We start from the raw sequence: 12,484 nt of genomic DNA on the forward strand, positions 1-12,484 counted from the left end.
GATAGGATGAAAATCCTTTGGGCTGTCATGACATAGACAGGATGAAAAGCCTTTGGGCTGTCATGACATAGACAGGATGAAAAGCCTTTGGGCTGTCATGACATAGATAGGATGAAAAGCCTTTGGGCTGTCATGACAAAGACAACAAACATAGGAGCTAAAACAGTCTTATAAAGAGACTGTCAGGACCAGACTAGGACTAAAAGAACCAGACTAAAGGGACCAGACTAGGACTAAAAGGACCAGACTAGGACTAAAAGGACCAGACTAGGACTAAAAGGACCAGACAGACTAAAAGGACCAGACTAGGACTAAAAAAAGGACCCAGACTAGGACTAAAAGGACCAGACTAGACTAAAAGGACCAGACTAGGACTAAAGATCCAGACTAAAAGGACCAGGACTAAAAGGACCAGACTAGGACTAAAAAGGGATCCAGACTAGGACTAAAAGGACCAGACTAGGACTAAAAGGACCCAGACTAGGACTCCAGACTAGGACTAAAGGGACCAGACTAGGACTAAAAGGACCAGACTAGGACTAAAAAGGGAAAGGGACTAAAGGACCCAGACTAGGACTAAAAGGACCAGACTAGGACTAAAGGACCCAGACTAGGACTAAAAGGACCAGGATCCAGACTAGGACTAAAAGGGATCCAGACTAGGACTAAAGGGACCAGACAAGGACTAAAAGGACCAGACTAGGACTAAAAAGGACCCAGACAATAAGGACTAGCTTCAATCTAAAGGGATCCAGACAACAATGACACTCAGGACTAAAAGGGATCAAAATGACACTCAACTAGACTCAATCTAATCTAAGAAGGACTAATGTCAAAGGACCAGACTAGGACTAAAAAAGGTCCAGACAGGACAATAAGGACTCTCAGACTAGCTTCAATCTAATCTAAAAGGACCCAGATTAACAGATTAGGACTAACAGGACCAGACTAGGACTAAAAGGACCAGTGTATTGTAGTGTTTGGCTGATACAACACACACGCACTCACACACACACACACACACACAACACACCATTTCAATCGATAAGATCTTATCAGGTTCAGTGGGTTTAAGACCAGGTAGGTACAAGCATCTAAAATACACATACAACAATGACACTCAACTAGCTTCAATCTAATCTAAGAAGGTCTAATGTCAACAATGACACTCAACTAGCTTCAATCTAATCTAAGAAGGTCTAATGTCAACAATGACACTCAACTAGCTTCAATCTAATCTAAGAACTAATGAAGGTCTAAATGTCAACAATGACACTCAACTAGCTTCAATCTAATCTAAGAAGGTCTAATGTCAACAATGACACTCAACTAGCTTCAATCTAATCTAAAAGGTCTAATGTCAACAATGACATCAACTACTCATTATCAGTCCTCTACCTTCCACTAAGATGATCAACAGTTGGCTTTGAACAATGAAAAACAAACAAGCTACTTAAAAGTTGCAGACTTTAAATATAAAAACCTCAAAACCTGTCAAACCTCTTACATCATTCTTTGTAAAACTAAAGATATCATTCCACAGAGATGACTTCGTGTCCTCTACTTCCTGTTTCTGATACTGTCCAAAAGTAAGCATTGAAACTGCTCTTATTCTCTACTGTCCAGACTCAGTTTTATTTTTTTAGCTATCTCACAGACTCAGTCACCAGGCTGTACTCTACTCTACTGTCCAGACTCAAGGTCCAGGATGATACTCTACTCTACTGTCCAGACTCAGTCAGGTGCTGGTACTCTCTGTCAGACTCAGTCAGGTCCAGGTTGACTCTAACCTGTTTTCTGATACTGACTCAGTCAGGTCCAGGCTGATACTCTGAAACTGCTGTTATTCTCTACTGTCCAGACTCAGTCAGGTCCAGGTTGATACTCTACTCTAACTGCTGTTATCTCTACTGTCCAGACTCAGTCAGGTCTAGGCTGGTACTCTACTCTACTGTCCAGACTCAGTCAGGTCCAGGTTGGTACTCTACTCTAACTGCTGTTATCTCTACTGTCCAGACTCAGTCAGGTCCAGGCTGGTACTCTACTCTACTGTCCAGACTCAGTCAGGCAGGTTTACTCTACTCTACTGTCCAGACTCAGTCAGGTCCAGGTTGATACTCTACTCTACTGTCCAGACTCAGTCAGGTCCAGGTACTCTACTCAGTTGACTCACTCCAGGTTGATACTCTACTCTAACTGCTGTTATCTCTACTGTCCAGACTCAGTCAGGTCCAGGCTGGTACTCTACTCTACTGTCCAGACTCAGTCAGGTCCAGGTTGATACTCTACTCTAACTGCTGTTATCTCTACTGTCCAGACTCAGTCAGGTCCAGGTTGATACTCTACTGTATCTGCTGTTATCTCTACTGTCCAGACTCAGTCAGGTCTAGGCTGGTACTCTACTCTAACTGCTGTTATTCTCTACTGTCCAGACTCAGTCAGGTCCAGGCTGGTACTCTACTCTAACTGCTGTTATCTCTACTGTCCAGACTCAGTCAGGTCTAGGCTGGTACTCTACTCTACTGTCCAGACTCAGTCAGGTCCAGGTTGGTACTCTACTGTATCTGCTGTTATCTCTACTGTCCAGACTCAGTCAGCTCCAGGTTGATACTCTATTGTACTATACTATTACTATACCATGCTATACCATGCTATACTATGCTATACCATTCTATGCTATACTATGCTATACTATACTATGCTATGCTACACTATACTACGCTACACTATACCATGCTACACTATGCTATACTATACTGTCCAGACTCAGTCAGGTCCAGGTTGATACTCTATTGTACTATACTATACTATGCTATACCATACTATGCTATGCAATACCATGCTATACTATACTATGCTATACCATTCTATGCTATACTATGCTATGCTATACTATGCTATACCATACTATACTATGCTATGCTATACTATGTCATAATATGCTATACCATACTATATTATGCATTACTATACCGTGCTATACTATACCATACTATGCTATACTATACCATACTATGCTATACTATACCATACTATGCTATACCATACTATACCATGCTATACTATGCTATGCTATACTATGCTATGCTATACTGTACTATACTATCCTATCCAGACTGAGTCAGGTCCAGGTTGATACTCTACTGTACTACTATACTATACTACTATACTGTACTATAACATACTGTACTATACTATCCTATCCAGACTCAGTCAGGTCCGGGTTAATACTCTACTGTACTACTATACTCTACTACTGTACTATAACATACTGTACTATACCATACTGTACTATACTATACCATACTGTACTATACTGTACTATACTGTACTATACTATACCATACTGTACTATACTGTACTATACCATACTGTACTATACTATACCATACTGTACTATACTATACTGTACTATACAATACTGTACTATACTGTACTATAATATACTGTCCAGACTCAGTCAGGTCCAGGTTGATACTCTACTGTACTACTATACTATACTACTATACGATACTCTACTACTAGACTATACTCTACTACTATACTATACTCTACTACTATAAGATACTCTACTGTACTATACTACTATACTGTACTATACTATACTATACCAACGCAGTCAGTTCCAGGTTAATGGTACTACTATACTATACTATCTCTTCAGTCCAGACTCAGTGAGGTTCAGGCTGATCCCAGACAGCAGATCTCCTCCACAGCTTCTGTTCAGCATTTCCTTCAGCGCTTCATTCACGTTATTATTAAACACAGTGGAGAAGTTACAGTTGAGGTAGCCCCCTCCTCCTCCTCCGACCCCGTCCGCGACCCCGCCCGTGACCCCTAACGACCCCACCACGTCCTGCACCCACTTCAGCTCGTCGCTCAGCTCCTGTCTCAGGGCGTCAAAGTGTCTCTTCCTCTCCTGGTAGCGGGCGCTAACGTCACTGACGCTGACGTCCACCACCTTCATCTCATCCTGCAGGCTCCTCTTCATCGCCTCCACTTTACGGAACTCGTAGCGGATCTGAGACAGCTGGTGACGGACCCCTCGCTCTCCTCCTTGTACCAGGACTCCTTGTGGTTGTAGACGGAGACCAAGGCGTCGATGTCCTCCTGCAGGGAGTCGTGGGCCGAGGCTAGCCCAGTGAAGGAGCCCTCCATCCGGCTGATGTCCTCCACTACCTGGACGAAGCGTTCGAAGTTGACGTAGGTGTTGTTGGGGGGCATGGAGGAGTGGGACTTCATGGTGTACTCCTTGAGACGTTTGGTCTTTAGCTGACGGCGCTCACGCTTCTTAGGGGTCTTGGACTGGTCCGGGGTCTTGGTCTGGTCCGGGGTCTCGGTCTGGTCCGGGGTCTTGGTCTGGTCCGGGGTCTTGGTGATGGGAGTCTCCTCCTTGCACTCATTAGACTTCAGACACGGGAGATGAGGACGATAGACGGAGGGTTACTGAGCTGGAAGTCACTTACTGGCACTGCATGCCATGCATTGATGACGTTCTGAACAGCAATGGACTATAAAGCCAGAGGTGACATGCCTCCATCACCAAACCACCGACATTACCCCAGGTGACATGGTTAGTTATATATTACCCAACAGGCAACACTCCAGGTCACATGGTTAGTTATATATTACCCAACAGGCAACACTCCAGGTCACATGGTTAGTTATATATTACCCAACAGGCAACACTCCAGGTCACATGGTTAGTCCAGGTCACATGGTTAGTTATATATTACCCAACAGGCAACACTCCAGGTCACATGGTTAGTTATATATTACCCAACAGGCAACACTCCAGGTCACATGGTTGGTTATATATTACCCAACAGGCAACACTCCAGGTCACATGGTTAGTTATTCATCTTCTTTCGATTCTTTCCATCACCAAACGTCAAGCTCTTTTGTCAACTGGTTACACATTTAAGTTAAGAGTCACAAACATGGCAGGACAAACATTATCAGGAAAAACTCATCTGATGGAATCACACATCTGATTCAAACTAACAGACTAGAGCTCCCTCTATCTGACTAGTCAGGCCATTCTATATACTACATCTGATTCAAACTAACAGACTAGAGCTCCCTCTATCTGACTAGTCAGGCCATTATATATACTACATCTGATTCAAACTAACAGACTAGAGCTCCCTCTATCTGACTAGTCAGGCCATTATATATACTACATCTGATTCAAACTAACAGACTAGAGCTCCCTCTATCTGACTAGTCAGGCCATTATATATTCTACATCTGATTCAAACTAACAGACTAGAGCTCCCTCTATCTGACTAGTGGGCCATTATATACTACATCTGATTCAAACTAACAGACTAGAGCTCCCTCTATCTGACTAGCCAGGCCATTATATATTCTACATCTGATTCAAACTAACAGACTAGAGCTCCCTCTATCTGACTAGTCAGGTCATTATATATTCTATATTGTCTGAGTGGGAGGTGCTGTCCAGGCCATTATATATTCTATATTGTCTGAGTGGGAGGTGCTGTCCAGGCCATTATATATTCTATATTGTCTGAGTGGGAGGTGCTGTCCAGGCCATTATATATTCTATATTGTCTGAGTGGGAGGTATATTGTCTGAGTGGGAGGTGCTGTCCAGGTCATAATATATTCTACATTGTCTGAGTGGGAGGTGCTGTCCAGGCCATTATATATTCTATATTGTCTGAGTGGGAGGTGCAGTCCAGGTCATTATATATTCTATATTGTCTGAGTGGGAGGTGCAGTCCAGGTCATTATATATTCTACATTGTCTGAGTGGGAGGTGCTGTCCAGGTCATTATATATTCTATATTGTCTGAGTGGGAGGTGCAGTCCAGGTCATTATATATTCTATATTGTCTGAGTGGGAGGTGCTGTCCAGGTCATTATATATTCTATATTGTCTGAGTGGGAGGTGCTGTCCAGGCCATTATATATTCTACATCGTCTGAGTGGGAGGTGCAGTCCAGGTCATTATATATTCTATATTGTCTGAGTGGGAGGTGCTGTCCAGGCCATTATATATTCTATATTGTCTGAGTGGGAGGTGCTGTCCAGGCCATTATATATTCTACATCGTCTGAGTGGGAGGTGCTGTCCAGGTCATTATATATTCTACATTGTCTGAGTGGGAGGTGCTGTCCAGGTCATTATATATTCTACATTGTCTGAGTGGGAGGTATATTGTCTGAGTGGGAGGTGCTGTCCAGGTCATTATATATTCTACATTGTCTGAGTGGGAGGTGCTGTCCAGGTCATTATATATTCTATATTGTCTGAGTGGGAGGTGCAGTCCAGGTCATTATATATTCTATATTGTCTGAGTGGGAGGTGCAGTCCAGGTCATTATATATTCTATATTGTCTGAGTGGGAGGTGCAGTCCAGGTCATTATATATTCTATATTGTCTGAGTGGGAGGTGCAGTCCAGGTCATTATATATTCTATATTGTCTGAGTGGGAGGTGCAGTCCAGGTCATTATATATTCTATATTGTCTGAGTGGGAGGTGCTGTCCATAGCAGCTTAACATACATTACATGGTCAGAAACCAAGTATGTAAAACCGTACAAACAACAAACCAATCCGTGTCTGCCTGAACAGTACATGTCACAGTATAATTAGGAGGCGTGGTTATGCAAATGCTAAAAATCCAGGAAGTTATGTCACAAAAGAAACGACAATGCATGTCTTAACATCAAGCTGTCAATCATGATAGTATGCTGTTTTCATATGACGATGATATACCTTGATCCAGGGATGGTTGAGGGCATCTTGAATAGTTAACCTCTTCCTGGAAGACAAACATGTTTACACTGGATTTGGTGGAGTATTCAACACCTCATGACCTTCTCCACATTTTGTTATGTTTACAGCCTTATTCTAAAATCCCTCATCAATCTACATACAATACCCCATAATGACATCACAATACCCCATAATGACATCACAATACCCCATAATGACATCACAATACCCATAATGAAAAAAACAACAGTTTTTAGACATTTTTGCAAAGTTATAAAAAAATAAAAATCTGAAATAACTCATTTACATAAGTATTCAGACCCTTTACTCAGTACTTTGTTGAAGCACCTTTGGCAGCGATTACAACCTCGAGGCTTCTTGGGTATGACGCTACAAGCTTGGCACACCTGTATTTGGGGAGTTTCTCCCATTCTTCTCTGCAGATTCTCTCAAAGCTCTGTCAGGTTGGATGGGGAGCATCGCTGCACAGCTATTTTCAGGTCTTAACAGAGACGTTCGATCAGGTTCAAGTCCGGACTCTGGCAGGGCCAGTCAAGGACATTCAGAGACTTGTCCCGAAGCGACTCCTGTGTTGTCTTGGCTGTGTGCTTAGGGTCGTTGTCCTGTTGGAAGGGGATCCTTCACCCCAGTCTGAGGTCATGAGCGCTCTGGAGCAGGTTTTCATCAAGGATCTTTCTGTACTTTGCTCCATCTTTGCCTCGATCCTGACTAGTCTCCCAGTCCCTGCCGCTGATAAACACCCCCACAGCATGATGCTCCCACCACCATGTTTCATCGTAGGGATTGTGCCAGGTTTCTTCCGTTTAGCGTTCAGAGTTCAATCTTGGTTTCATCAGACCAGAGAATCTTGTTTCTCATGGTCTGAGAGTCTTTATGTGGCTTTTGGCAAAACTCCCGGGCTGTCATGTGCCTTTTACTGAGGAGTGGCTTCTGTCTGGCCAGTCTACCATAAAGGCCTGATTGGTGGAGTGCTGCAGAGATGGTTGTCCTTCTGGAAGATTCTCCCATCTCCACAGAGGAATTCTGGTGCTCCTTCAGAGTGACCATCGGGTTCTTGGTCACCTTTCTGACCGAGGCCCTTCTCACCCGATTAGTGGTTGCAAACTTCTTCCATTTAAGAATGATGGAGGCCACTGTGTTCTTGGGATACCTTCAATGCTGCAGAAATGTTTTGGTACCCTTCCCCAGATCTGTGCCTAGACACAATCATGTCTCGGAGCTCTACAGACAATTTATTCGACCTCATGGCTTGGTTTTTGCTCTGACATGCACTGTCAACTGTGGGTCCTTATATAGACAGGTGTGTGTGCCTTTCCAAATCATGTCCAATCAATTGAATTTACCACAGATGGACTCCAATCAAGTTGTAGAAACATCTCAAGGATGATCAATGGAAACAGGATGCACCTGAGTTCAATTTCAAATCTCTCAATTTCAAATCTCTCATTTTTATTTTCCAACTCCACACATCTTGTCTCTCTCCAGTAGTTGTCATATGAAGTTATTAGCCAGCTGACCCTGACCCCTAACCCCTGACCTCCAAACCCGACCTCTCTTTACATCTCGTCTCTCTCCAGCAGCTGTCATATTAGCCAGCTGACCCTCTAATCTCGTCTCTCTCCCGACCTCTAATCTAATCCTCCTTACATCTCGTCTCTCTCCAGCAGCTGTCATATTAGCCAGCTGACCCCTAAACCCCGACCTCTAATCCCTCCTTACATCTTGTCTCTCTCCAGTAGCTGTCATATTAGCCAGCTGACCCCTAACCCCCGACCTCCAATCTCTCTTTACATCTCGTCTCTCTCCAGTAGCTGCCGTATTAGCCAGCTGACCCCTAACCCCCGACCTCCAATCTCTCTTTACATCTCGTCTCTCTCCAGTAGCTGTCATATTAGCCAGCTGACCCTGACCCCTAACCCCCGACCTCTAATCCCTCCTTACATCTTGTCTCTCTCCAGCAGCTGTCATATTAGCCAGCTGACCCCTAACCCCCGACCTCCAATCTCTCTTTACATCTCGTCTCTCTCCAGCAGCTGTCATATTAGCCAGCTGACCCCTAACCCCCGACCTCCAATCTCTCTTTACATCTCGTCTCTCTCCAGCAGCTGTCATATTAGCCAGCTGACCCCTAACCCCTAACCTCTAATCCCTCCTTACATCTTGTTTCTCTCCAGCAGCTGTCATATTAGCCAGCTGACCCTGACTCTGACCCCTGACCTCTAACCCCTCCTTACATCTTGTCTCTCTCCAGTAGCTGCCGTATGAAGCTTTTGGCCAGTTCACTGGTTCTGCAGAAGAACTCCTCGTCGAACTCGTAGTTCATGGCGGAGATGTTGGCCAGCGTGTCCTGTTTAGTCTCTCCCAGGAAGGGAGACGCTCCACTCAGCCTGGAACACAACAACAACAAGGCCAGAACAGGAGGAGTGTTAGGAACATTGCATGTGTTCACCTACACCATCCCTGTTTACATGTCACGACTTCTACCGAAGTCGATGCCTCTCCTTGTTCGGGCGCTGTTCGGCGGTCGACGTCGCCGGGCCTTTTGCCATCGCCGATCCATTTTTTTCATTTTCCATTTGTTTTGTCTTGTTTTCCCACACACCTGGTTTTCATTTCCCTCATTATGTGTTGTGTATTTAACCCTCTGTTCCCCCCATGTTTATTGTAAGTGCATGTGCACATGTGTTTAACTAGTGCACATCGGGTTATTGTGCCCATATTTGGTATTTTCTTATGCCTAAGAAGGGTTCATGTATAGTGTGGTTCATGCTTCGTGTTGAACTCCCTAAGAAGGGTTCATGTATAGTGTGGTTCATGCTTCATGTTGTGTTGAACTCCCTAAGAAGGGTTCATGCTTCATGTTGTGTTGAACTCCCTAAGAGGGGTTCATGTGAACTAGTGTGGTGGTTCATGCTTCATGTTGAACTCCCTAAGAAGGGTTCATGTGTAGTGTGGTTCATGCTTCATGTTGAACTCCCTAAGAAGGGTTCATGTGTAGTGTGGTTCATGCTTCATGTTGTGTTGAACTCCCTAACTCCCTAAGAAGGGTTCATGTGTAGTGTGGTTCATGCTTCATGTTGAACTCCTAAGAAGGGTTCAAGGGTTCATGTATGGTGTGTTGTGGTTCATGCTTCATGTTCATGTTGAACTCCCTAATAAGGGTTCATGTGTAGTGTGGTTCATGCTTCATGTTGAACTCCCTAAGAAGGGTTCATGTGTAGTGTGGTTCATGCTTCATGTTTTGTTGAACTCCCTAAGAAGGGTTCATGTATAGTGTGGTTCATGCTTCATGTTGAACTCCCTAAGAAGGGGTAGTGTGGTTCATGCTTCATGTTGAACTAGGGTTCATGTATAGTGTGGTTCATGCTTCATGTTGAACTCCCTAAGAAGGGTTCATGCTTCATGTTGAACTCCCTAAGAAGGGTTCATGTGTAGTGTGGTTCATGCTTCATGTTGAACTCCCTAAGAAGGGTTCATGTGTAGTGTGGTTCATGCTTCATGTTGAACTCCCTAAGAAGGGTTCATGTATAGTGTGGTTCATGCTTCATGGTGTGTTGAACTCCCTAATAAGGGTTCATGCTTCATGTTGTGTTGAACTCCCTAATAAGGGTTCATGTGTAGTGTGGTTCATGCTTCATGTTGAACTCCCTAAGAAGGGTTCATGTGTCATGCTTCATGTTGTGGTGGTTCATGTTGAACTCCCTAAGAAGGGTTCATGTGTAGTGTGGTTCATGCTTCATGTTGAACTCCCTAAGAAGGGTTCATGTATAGTGTGGTTCATGCTTAATGTTGAACTCCCTAAGAAGGGTTCATGTGTAGTGTGGTTCATGCTTCATGTTGAACTCCCTAAGAAGGGTTCATGTGTAGTGTGGTTCATGCTTCATGTTGAACTCCCTAAGAAGGGTTCATGTATAGTGTGGTTCCCAGGGTTCATGCTTCATGTTGTGTTGCTAATCATGTGTAGTGTGTTTGAACTCCCTAAGGGTTCAAGTGTGGTTCATGCTTCATGTTGAACTCCCTAAGAAGGGTTCATGTGTAGTGTGGTTCATGCTTCATGTTGAACTCCCTAAGAAGGGTTCATGTGTAGTGTGGTTCATGCTTCATGTTGAACTCCCTAAGAAGGGTTCATGTGTAGTGTGGTTCATGCTTCATGTTGAACTCCCTAAGAAGGGTTCATGTATAGTGTGGTTCAGGGTTCATGCTTCATGTTGAACTCCCTAATAGGGGTTCATGTGTAGTGTGGTTCATGCTTCATGTTGAACTCCCTAAGAAGGGTTCATGTGGTTATGTGTTGGTTCAGTGTGGTTCATGCTTTGTTGAACTCCCTAAGAAGGGTTCATGTATAGTGTGGTTCATGCTTCATGTTGAACTCCCTAAGAAGGGTTCATGTGTAGTGTGGTTCATGCTTCATGTTGAACTCCCTAAGAAGGGTTCATGTGTAGTGTGGTTCATGCTTCATGTTGTGTTGAACTCCCTAAGAAGGGTTCATGTATAGTGTGGTTCATGCTTCATGTTGAACTCCCTAAGAAGGGTTCATGCTTCATGTTGAACTCCCTAAGAAGGGTTCATGTGTAGTGTGGTTCATGCTTCATGTTGAACTCCCTAAGAAGGGTTCATGTGTAGTGTGGTTCATGCTTCATGTTGAACTCCCTAAGAAGGGTTCATGTTGTAAGAAGGGTTCAGTGTGGTTCATGCTTCATGTTGAACTCCCTAAGAAGGGTTCATGTATAGTGTGGTTCATGCTTCATGTTGAACTCCCTAATAAGGGTTCATGTGTAGTGTGGTTCATGCTTCATGTTGAACTCCCTAAGAAGGGTTCATGTGTAGTGTGGTTCATGCTTCATGTTTTGTTGAACTCCCTAAGAAGGGTTCATGTATAGTGTGGTTCATGCTTCATGTTGAACTCCCTAAGAAGGGTTCATGTATAGTGTGGTTCATGCTTCATGTTGAACTCCCTAAGAAGGGTTCATGTGTAGTGTGGTTCATGCTTCATGTTGTGTTGAACTCCCTAAGAAGGGTTCATAGTGTGGTTCATGCTTCATGTTGTGGTTCATGCTTCATGTTGTGTTGAACTCCCTAAAGGGTTCAAGGGTTCATGTGTGTGGTTAGTGTTGTTCATGCTTCATGCTTCATGTTGTGTTGAACTCCCTAATAAGGGTTCATGTGTAGTGTGGTTCATGCTTCATGTTGAACTCCCTAAGAAGGGTTCATGTATAGTGTGGTTCATGCTTCATGTTGAACTCCCTAATAAGGGTTCATGTGTAGTGTGGTTCATGCTTCATGTTGAACTCCCTAAGAAGGGTTCATGTGTAGTGTGGTTCATGCTTCATGTTGTGTTGAACTCCCTAATAAGGGTTCATGTGTAGTGTGGTTCATGCTTCATGTTGAACTCCCTAAGAAGGGTTCATGTATAGTGTGGTTCATGCTTCATAGTGTGTTGAACTCCCTAATAAGGGTTCATGCTTCATGTTGTGTTGAACTCCCTAATAAGGGTTCATGTGTAGTGTGGTTCATGCTTCATGTTGAACTCCCTAAGAAGGGTTCATGTGTAGTGTGGTTCATGCTTCATGTTGAACTCCCTAAGAAGGGTTCATGTATAGTGTGGTTCATGCTTCATGTTGAACTCCCTAAGAAGGGTTCATGTGTAGTGTGGTTCATGCTTCATGTTGAACTCATGTGTAGTGTGGTTCATGCCATGTTGAAGAAGGGTTCATGT

The 12,484-nt window shown here is 43.8% G+C and overlaps 1 pseudogene; it reads right to left on the bottom strand.

The window, feature by feature from the left end:
* Positions 1-2,247: 2,247 nt before the first annotated feature.
* LOC115115850 (death-associated protein kinase 3-like) overlaps positions 2,248-12,484 on the bottom strand; it is a 55,591-nt pseudogene continuing 45,354 nt past the window's right edge.

Source organism: Oncorhynchus nerka, unplaced genomic scaffold (genome assembly GCF_034236695.1).
Source record: "Oncorhynchus nerka isolate Pitt River unplaced genomic scaffold, Oner_Uvic_2.0 unplaced_scaffold_727, whole genome shotgun sequence".
In the NCBI taxonomy this organism is placed as follows: Eukaryota; Metazoa; Chordata; class Actinopteri; order Salmoniformes; family Salmonidae; genus Oncorhynchus; species Oncorhynchus nerka.